Raw genomic sequence first — 10,000 nt, 5'->3', positions numbered from 1 at the left:
GAACCAGACTCACTCTTGAATTACACGATTCGAATCACACTTTAATCCGGTTTGTTCGATACGCAAATCAAATATCTTTGTTATTTTCATTCTGAGCAAACACTGCACAATTCTCGCTCTTGTAAGAATACTTCAAAGACCGTACTTGTTTCTTATACTGGAAATGTTTTGGTTTTCGTGTTATCTACTATGCAGAAAGGATACATATATGTATATATGAATATATATTTACAGAAATGGATCACTGTCTGGTTTGCCGGACCCGTACTACTATATTTGTGTATATCAGCCATAAAAATGTCTGGCACACCTGTCATGCTCCAACTGTCAATTTTACACGTAACAAAGTCCCTCCGGTGTCGAGACAAATTGCCAATGAAAATGGTGTCTTCTCGGTGTTAACTGCATTTACTTGTGATAGCCACATATGCATATTCATATAACGTGCGTTGTTTCGTCTCCTATGATGTAACAACCGTTATCGTTCATGTACATATTATCGACTGTCCATGCCTGATATCAAAACTGCTACGTCCTCTCTTGGATTTGGGTACAAGCATATGTAAAAGGCACATGCATTTACAAATTCTGCATTACTACAGGGAAACCCCTTATCTACTTACCGCTTTGAGCCACGGAATCATGCAGCAAGTTGGTAGAAAAGTTACTATAAGCAAATTCTTGGTGTGACGTTTTCCACTTCTCTCTCTTCCTCTGTCTATAGTCGCTCGATTCGCCGGAGAAACTGCCACAAGCTTCTATTAAAGCGTATGAATTCTTTGTACCATTTTATGGATAAAGTATGTTTTACTTTGGGGGATAATCAGAATACAGAAGTCAAAATCAGTGAGTTAATACATATTTAATGAAGCTAAAATAAATTCACAAAGGCAGATATAGAGCTCCAGGAATGAAATAATTAAAAATCACTCACTGGCATCTCTCACAGCTGATGTGTAAGTGTGTGTTGGGGAAGGCCGCTTGAATGTGCACGGTGCAAGTTTGGTTGTATAGCATGGAAATTGCATTATAATAAGATATATGTCAGAACTGTTTTTACCCTAAAAGGTAAACTAACTGCACTCAAAGATCTGAGTACATAACGTTTCTTATGTAATATATATATATATATATATATATATATATATATATATATATATATATATGTATGTATATTGTATATGCAGGTGTATGCACACACACACACACACAATATATGTCTATATATATATATATATATATATATATATATATATATATGTATGTATACATATTTATATATATATATATATATATATGTGTGTGTGTGTTTGTGTGTGTATATGTTTATATATATACACATATATGTATGTATGCATACATATATATGTATATATGTATGCATGTATACATACATATATGTATATATACATATATGTATACATATACATGTGTGTGTGTGTGTGTATATATATATATATATATATATATATACATACACACGCACCCACACCCAAACTGTACACCACACACACACACACACACACACACACACACACACACACACACACACACACATATTTATTATTTGTTTATTTATTCATTCATTTATTTACTGATTTATCTATTTATATGTATGTATGTATATATCCATGCATATATATATATGCGTGTGGGAGGGGGGGGTTCTGTTACATAGAAATTTTATTCAAATATCAGCCACGTAGAGGAAAAACTAGCATTGCTCTGCACAAAAAAGTTACGATATGGAGCTAAAGCCAATACCAAAGGTAGCGCTCGAGACAACAAAAGTCTACGGAAGTTAAACGCTGTCCGTCAGTAATAAACATTTCGTCGTTTACTTTTCCCTGAATTATTAATTGATCCTTGTAAGTAAGCACGAACCATGGACATCGCTGCATCTACAGAAAGCCAACACGTAAGTTGAATTACAAATATATATATAATGTGATATGATAAAGCCAGAAAACATAGTCTAGTCTAAGGTTGATCTTCGAAAGGCTAGAGATTTTTAAGCCATTTAATTTTACAATTATGGTATTCCTAGTCTGGTGGTGCTCTAGAATTTCAAATCATTATTTACTCATCCACTTTCAAAGTTTGTTTTGAGATTGGCAAATGATACGTATTTAAAGAAAATAAAGAGAGAACAAGAAGAGCCGAGGTGGATACTAGACCATAGTGGTATGGATGGATTCCTCTCATTCTCTACTGTCCATATATATAGAAATTATGCTACAACCCCCCCCCCCCCCCCCCCATACCCACAATCTTAGCCCCGATGCAGGGGTGGGCATGGAATCAAGGAAATTAAATTGTCAGTAATATACCGAGGGTAATTCATTACAGCACCGATGCGTTTGCAAGAGACAAAGTCATCAACATCTCGTCTCAAAATTTGTCCTATAATCTAGTTTCACCATGATAGGCACAGCAAAAGCTGAAAATCAGGGGAGCTGAGTTTATTTACTCTATGAGTGGCGCTTTCCATGATCTTTTCCCTTCAATTTTGGGCGTTCCCATTTGTGGTCAAAGTTATGAACAGCAACGCGCAGGGATAGAGGGAAATGGATACTACCATCATATAGAGCATAGAAAATAGAATAATAAACAACACCAGTATCTGCAACAGCCTCATACTTACTGCAAAATGACAAAAGTATCTGCTGCATCTAACCACTCACAGACTAAGTCCACAACACCCTCACATGTTCATTTTTTTATAAGTTGGCATGAAGTGCTAATAAAAGGATGTGCAGAGGGGCTTTCCTGTCTAGGGAATAAATAGAAGGTAGGAAAGGTTTGATTTGGATTTTGGGTTCGCATGATAGCCTGGTTTTAGGACTTCACCTCTGGAGGGTGCGTCGCTCTCGGTAACAGATACCCCATTCGTATCTGTAGATTACTTTTTGTATCACTGACTGCAGCTTTTAGACTTCAACTAAAATATAATTGTCAATTTGCCCTATCTTAGTGCATCCATACTGTAAAGAATACTGATTTTGTCAGTATGTAGTCAAGTGCATGGGGTTGATCCGTCATATTGGGGGAATTGAGGGATGGCAGTGAGTTATTCTATATATATTATTATTGAAGAGACATATTTTTTGTTGATTATTCATATTTTACTCCACAATTTCCCTAATAACTTTCATGCTCACTACTGCTACTGGGGCCAAGTATGCGGGGGTTTGGGGGTTCTGCGGGAAATGTCCTATTTATGTGGTTAATAGAAGGTTGGAAGAATGTATCGATACCAGTAATAGGTATTCTTAGCAACTACCAAGACTGAAAGATATTTATTCTTATAGGATTCCCATATTTAAGGTCTGTCTAGGCTATGCTGATAAATATGATTTACAAATTTAATTTGTTGTTATATATGTGAAAAAAAAAAAAAATTGTAAAGATATTTGTTTTCACAAAGCAAAATGAGCCATTGGTATTCTAATGTTAATGGTATTTAAGACAAATAGATGGAAAAATTATATTTCAGTGACTTAATATAGCTTTATGACACTATTCACAAACAATGCTACCTCTTAAATGACTGCCAAACGGACACAGCTACCTAAAATACTATATGCATTCAAAGGCTAATAATACTATCAACTAGTTAATATGCTATTCTTAGTGGCTCAGTCAGTTATTTTGACAAAAGACTTTCAGTTACCACCATGTAGATCCCTTCAGAATAGAACTTATAGATGTCCTTGAAATTTTTCACATAATAGAGAACCAGTCTAAGTTTATTCTTCCTAGACTAAGCATATTGGAGAATGTTGGTCTCTGCCTGCATGTGAAGCACAGAGACTGCAGCAAATGTTTGATGTGGCTTTGAAGGATAGGCACCCCTTCATTATTTATTCCTTATCTAACAATATTGGTATTCTTATAAGATTTTCAGGCTACTGTAGGTCAAGGATTCATTAGTATATAACTGTTTGATTTTGATTTTGTATAGATGCTCAATTAGAAGAAGGCTGATTATCAGGGATGGTTTGAAATTGAGGAAAAATAAGGTGAATAGTTAATTTCTCATACTATAACAGTATGTCAAGTTAGAATGTACTTAAATACATAAATGTACTCTTTTAGAATTATGAGTTCAGAACATTGAACAAGGTTGATGCTAGCAGATTTTGAAAATCATTCATAATTTTTCATTTGATATACAGTAATTTAGCTGTAATTGTTTACATGCATACATACATTTACTGACACATACATAAATTATCTGAATATAATAAAATATATATGTTTGATATTTAAGGAAGTAGATATCATTCTGTTTAGGCTGATACATAATTTTGTAAGATCAAATGTTAAGAAAAAAGAAAAGGAAAGGAGGAAAAAAATATATATATTTTATTTCTTTTTTTATGTGGGAAAATTGGAATTTGATATTAACATGTGGGTATTTTTGTGCAACAGACCAAAGAACTCCAAGTTTTGGATTATGAGCTTCAACATTTGCAAGATAACCGAGTAAGTATTGGATTAATTGTTGTACTTGATATTGAACTGAACAATATTGTTCTTTAATGATATTTTATGATGCAGATATAAATGCTATAAGTTTTATAGTTGTTGCATTAGAATATTACTCATATAACACATTTGCTTTCTTGTATAACAAACATTTATTGGATACATTTCCTGATGTATATTTGTGATTACAGTAAGGCAGTTTCACATTTGCATCTTTTTATCAGATTTATGATATTTGTGTAGATTTATATTCAGTTATAACAATTAAATTCCATGCATAATTTTTAATTGTCTTCTTCAGGATTAGGATAATGTGCAAGTGAAGATGGATATGCCTTTAGTGAAATCAGATTTTTTTTTTTTTTCACTGGTCATTCATTCTTCTTTCTCGTTTTTCAGAAGCTGTACCTAAATCAGCCCAACAGTAATCTGTATTTCCTCTGCAATAAGGCTGAAGCTCTCAGCCACTTGGAAAAGCAAAAGGAAAAGCTTTCAGAAATGAAAAAGAAAACATAGGATAATTTTTTTTCTTCTTTAAATCAAACCTCATGTAGATAATACATTCACTAGCAAATCTTGTGTATGTTCATGATATTCAAGAAGCATTTTTATTTATAAGTGTATTCCTTGCTTTCTCTCTCTCTCTTTTTCTTTTTCTTTTGTCAATTGGAGTGGGAGAACAATTTTGTAACTAGTGTACAAGTAAATTAGTGTGTTGACATCAAATTTCAGGCTAATTTTGAAATTCTTTAATTATTTCATACATATTTGTACTAACTGTTTTAAAACTTGGTGTATGCTGAGAATAAATGTAGTGAGTTATAATTCATTTCATTGCTTATATGCTTTTAGATATGTATATCTGTATTCCTTCATATTGTTACATATGGATATGTTTGAAGCTGAGTATATGTCAGTAGTCTTCAGAGTATTTTTAAATTGATGCCTCTCAAGTTATAGGTATTGTAAAATCAGCAGGGAAATTTTAATTATTGTTCTGAAATAATAGCAAGTTTTGTTCAAAATCAGAACCTAAAATGAGATTGGGTAATCATATCATATGTATTTTGTTAATGATTTTGTGTATGAAATAAGATATATGGTGTTCCCCAAATTGCCAAAGAATTTTGTTCAAAGCTTAGACATGGATATCAAAATAAATGTCTTGAAGGCATTTCTTCGAATTCTTTTGTTCTAGTATTTTTAAATCTAATAACATCCTCTATTCCTAGAAACTTACGACCTTCACCCAGAACTTCCTTTAATCCAATGTAGCTGGGAAAATGCTGTGCCTATTTTAGATTTTCTTGTGAAATGTCTCAGCACAAGATGGCTCTGCATGTGCTTAGCCACAAAGGAGTCAGTTAGTAGACCTTGTGCCCTACCTGATTTCACCTTTCCTTGAATCTGGGATTTTTTATTTTTCCCTGATGTCAATATTGTTATTTTTATTGTAGTCATTATAATTACTATACTGTTATTGACATTAGTAACAGCAATATAAGATGACAAAATATTTTTTGAAAATCTGGGAAAAGGGTAAACAGATGAGACAGGTAGTACTTGGCTCTTTGGTAACTTAGTACAAATGGAGCCATCTATGTGTAACAACAATTTATAAGTTAACTCACAGTGGGAATGGCATGTAAGTACATACCATGCCCGTTGGTTTTGGGTTAACTTGATGAAATTGTTATCAGTACACTTGTAATAAAAAAAATTAACACTAAAAGGACACAAGGTCTGATTACATCATTAGTAGTATTATCATACTCCTACTGAAAGGCATATCAATTTTAAGAAACTATTGATCATATGAAACAGACAGTGGAATGATATACACAAGTGAACCTTAGACATCCTTTCATTACTTATTCTCTTGATTGATCTCCTGTATCTGTGAGGTGGAGACAATTATCAGTCTGGCCAGAGGTTCCTCAATCTAGGAGTAATATCGGTAAGTTTACAAAAAATACCCTAAATACATAAGTTAAATGTGGTTTGTTAAAAATTACCACAGTTGATTAATAAATTGGATTTGGTGAAGTACTTAGACAATATTAATTACTTGGAGACAGTTTGAACAACAAACATAGGGGTTTCATGAAATAATATACCAAATACACATAAGAGACTTTCGTATAGAAGAAAATGGTATAGGCAGAAAAACAGAAACAGTATTTGTACATCTACTCATGACATCAACATAAAGATATGAATGGATATAACATACAATATATATGTGTTGATGAGAATGCTAATTATGGTAATAAACAAAAGTAAACCAAAGACAAAGGTAACGAGGGTAGATATGATATGAGTTGTAGTGAAAATATTACTGATAAATATGACTATTGCAGTAATCTCATTAATAACTCAAATGATAACACCAATAAAAAGAAGCTCCAATAAGAACCAACTGGTATTGTTCATTGATAATTATCAAAGCATTAATGGTGGTAAAGATCTTCATGCCATTGAGCTGATGATAATTATATGGTTAATAGTAATGTGACAATTGTTACTAATATTACTATTGTTAATTTTGTTATATTTGTTATTATAATCATGTTCACTTCAAATTATTCCACCTCACATTATTCCATGAAAATAACAAGAAATAACACCAGTAATAGTGATAAAAAAAGTAACAAATGAAACTGAATGGCCTGTTATAATGATAATCATTACCAGTGATAATGATAATTTTAGTAATCCAGATATAATAATAATAATGGTAATTATAGTCTTGGTGATGCTGATATTAATAATAGTAATAATTATAATGCTAATGGTGATGATGATGATCATAATAATGATAATGATAGTTTCAGTGATAATAACAATAATGATAATGATAATAATATTATTGATAACAACTATAATAATATTATTAGCAGTAACAACAGTAATAGCAATAATAAAGATAAAAGTAATAATAATGATAACAAAGATTAAGAATGACAATAATTATAATTATAATGATAGTAAGGGAAGTAATGATTATAATTATAATTATTATTATGTTCATAATGATAATGATGTTAATTTTATTACTTCTATTAGTAGTATTAATAATGATGATAATAATAATAGTAGTAGTATTAATGATAATAATAATAATAGTAGTAGTGATAATGACAGTAATAATATTAGTAATAGTGACAATAATGATAATAACTTTAGTAGTAATAATGATGATATTTATGACGCTGACAGTGATATTCATATTTATTATCAATATTATTTTGTTATTTTAATTATCATAGAAATAATGAAGAATATTTTAATTGTGATTATTATCATTATTATAGATTTTTCCATAAACAGATGATAATGAAATGACCAGTGACAGTAAGGAGACTAGCATGATTGTATTATTATTTTGATAATTATCATTATTTTCATTATCATTATTATTATCATTATTGTTGTTATTTTTAGGGATATTACTATCATTATTATTATCATTACTGTTGTTATTATAATTTTACTATGATTATCATTACTATTATTGTTATTATTATTATTATGTTTATTATTGTTATTAATATTATTTTTTTATAATTTTTATTATCATCATCATCATAATCATTATTATTGTTATAATCATGGATTTTTTTATTACTATTATTATTTTTAATTCTATATTATTATTATCCTTTCTATCATTATTGTTATTGTTATAATTATTATTATTAATATTATCATTATCATTATTATTATTACTGTTACTAGTAGTAGTAGTAGTAGTAGTAGTAGTAATATTATATATTATTATTAATAATATTATATATTATTATTATTATTATTGTTATTGTTATTATTTTTTATTATTACCATCACCCTTATTTAGTCTGTTATTGCTGTTATTATTATTATAATAATAATAATAATGATAATAATAATAATAATAATAATTATTATTATTATTATCATTATTATTGTTATTATTATTATTGTTGTTGTTGTTGCTGTTGTTATTATTATTATAATAATAATAATCATCATCATTTTTATTATTATCATTATTATTGTTATTATCATTATAATTATTATTATTGTTGTTGTTGCTGTTGTTGTTACTATGATTTTTATCATAATCATTATTATCAACATTATTGCTGCTGCTGCTGCTGCTGCTGCTGAGAATATTATAGTTATTATTGTTACCATCAATATTATCACCATCAATAATAATGTAGTAACAGTGATGAAAGTAACAATAAGCTTCTATAGAAAAAGAATGATATTGAAGTATTTAACAGTAATGGCAGCACTGACAATGGTGATGATAATTGTAATATGAATCATTAAATTTTAATAACATAAAGTACAACAATCCTGGCAACAAGCGTTGAAAGGTAATTACGATAATGATAATCATCAAAGACTAGTTGTTATTAATGACAATATTAAATATATAATTTTCCTGACAATAACAGTTATGGTGATATAGCTGTAATAATAATAACAGTAGCTACAATAAATATTGTTATGATAATGAAATTAATACTTAAATTAGGTACGTGTTCCACACCTAAAACACGTGAGGGTTCAAACACAGCATAAAGATTTAAGAATTATTCGATTTAGTAATAACAGTACCTGCAAAAAGTATTGTTATGATAATGAAAAAAAAATGTATATATTGTTATGATAATGAAAATCATACTCAAATTAAGTTCGTATTCCACTACCAAAACACACGTGAGGGTTCAACTTGAACACGCCGAAGACAGCACAAAGATTTTAACAAGATCCAGGAAATATAGACATAAAAAGTCTAAAGCCCTATAAGAGAAGAAAGAAGAAGAATATTTAACAATTATTGGATATACGGATCAAGTGTGTATGAATTCTGAATTGCAGTTTTACCAATAAGCTTTCCACGTTGATATTGTTTATTCCTGGCGTGTATTGAAAAGGAAATGTATAATATTGTTTAATATTTATTGTTGATGATAGAATTGGTCACTGGTATCAATGGCTTACATATAAAGTGCACCATTTATTGACAGTAGTCTTTGGTCCATGTAAGTGAACAGGTACCATTGGGGTTGGCTCATAACTTGCAAGGGATGAAATATACCTAAGTAACTCGAGGGTAAATGTGATAAAAATGTTAAGAATATTGAATTATATGTGATCAAGACTGGTGTGTGTTTTTTTTTTTTTTTGAAGATCTGTCCCATTTTAATCTTGTATATAGATGATTACATCAAAATTCCATGAGCCACAATTTAGAGAGAGAGAGCTGTCAGACATGTCCATATTCCAGATTGGAAAGTTTGTACTGCGTGAAACAGGAGGATGCCGCACAAATGCAAATACAAAGGCTAGCTGCAAGATGCCAGCCACACACAAAAAATTATATCAGCCACAAAATTGGTGCATTTCATTTAAGTAAAGACAGTAAGATAAATAATGACTAATGCAGTTTGCAAACTTCCCAATCTGTTCCATATTCTCTTTGCCAGTGTGTGCTTTGGTAAAGCCAAGAACATCT

The 10,000-nt window shown here is 30.1% G+C and overlaps 2 protein-coding genes and 1 long non-coding RNA gene across 4 annotated transcripts in view; 2 read left to right on the top strand and 1 right to left on the bottom strand.

The window, feature by feature from the left end:
- Nucleotides 1-605, bottom strand: part of LOC125034899 — a 23,397-nt gene extending 22,792 nt beyond the window's left edge. The window contains exon 1 of the mRNA XM_047626947.1: nt 1-605. This exon is cut by the window's left edge and continues 18 nt beyond it. The gene's annotated coding sequence lies outside the window, so the exon portion shown is untranslated.
- A 1,094-nt stretch (nt 606-1,699) lies between these two features.
- Nucleotides 1,700-5,681, top strand: LOC125035159. The gene is made up of 3 exons (XR_007115742.1): nt 1,700-1,918; nt 4,435-4,488; nt 4,891-5,681. It is a non-coding gene; the product is annotated as an uncharacterized LOC125035159 (long non-coding RNA).
- Nucleotides 5,682-8,732: 3,051 nt separating this feature from the next.
- LOC125035374 (protein arginine N-methyltransferase 1-like) overlaps nt 8,733-10,000 on the top strand; it is a 21,089-nt gene continuing 19,821 nt past the window's right edge. The window contains exons 1-2 of one of the 2 annotated variants that reach the window (XM_047627732.1): nt 8,733-9,339; nt 9,773-9,906. The gene's annotated coding sequence lies outside the window, so the exon portion shown is untranslated. The remainder of the gene's footprint in view (nt 9,340-9,772; nt 9,907-10,000) is intronic. The other variant, XM_047627731.1, reaches the window with a different exon arrangement.

Source organism: Penaeus chinensis, chromosome 19, assembly GCF_019202785.1.
Source record: "Penaeus chinensis breed Huanghai No. 1 chromosome 19, ASM1920278v2, whole genome shotgun sequence".
Lineage (NCBI taxonomy): Eukaryota > Metazoa > Arthropoda > Malacostraca > Decapoda > Penaeidae > Penaeus > Penaeus chinensis.
This window is presented reverse-complemented; position numbering and strand designations above follow the sequence as displayed.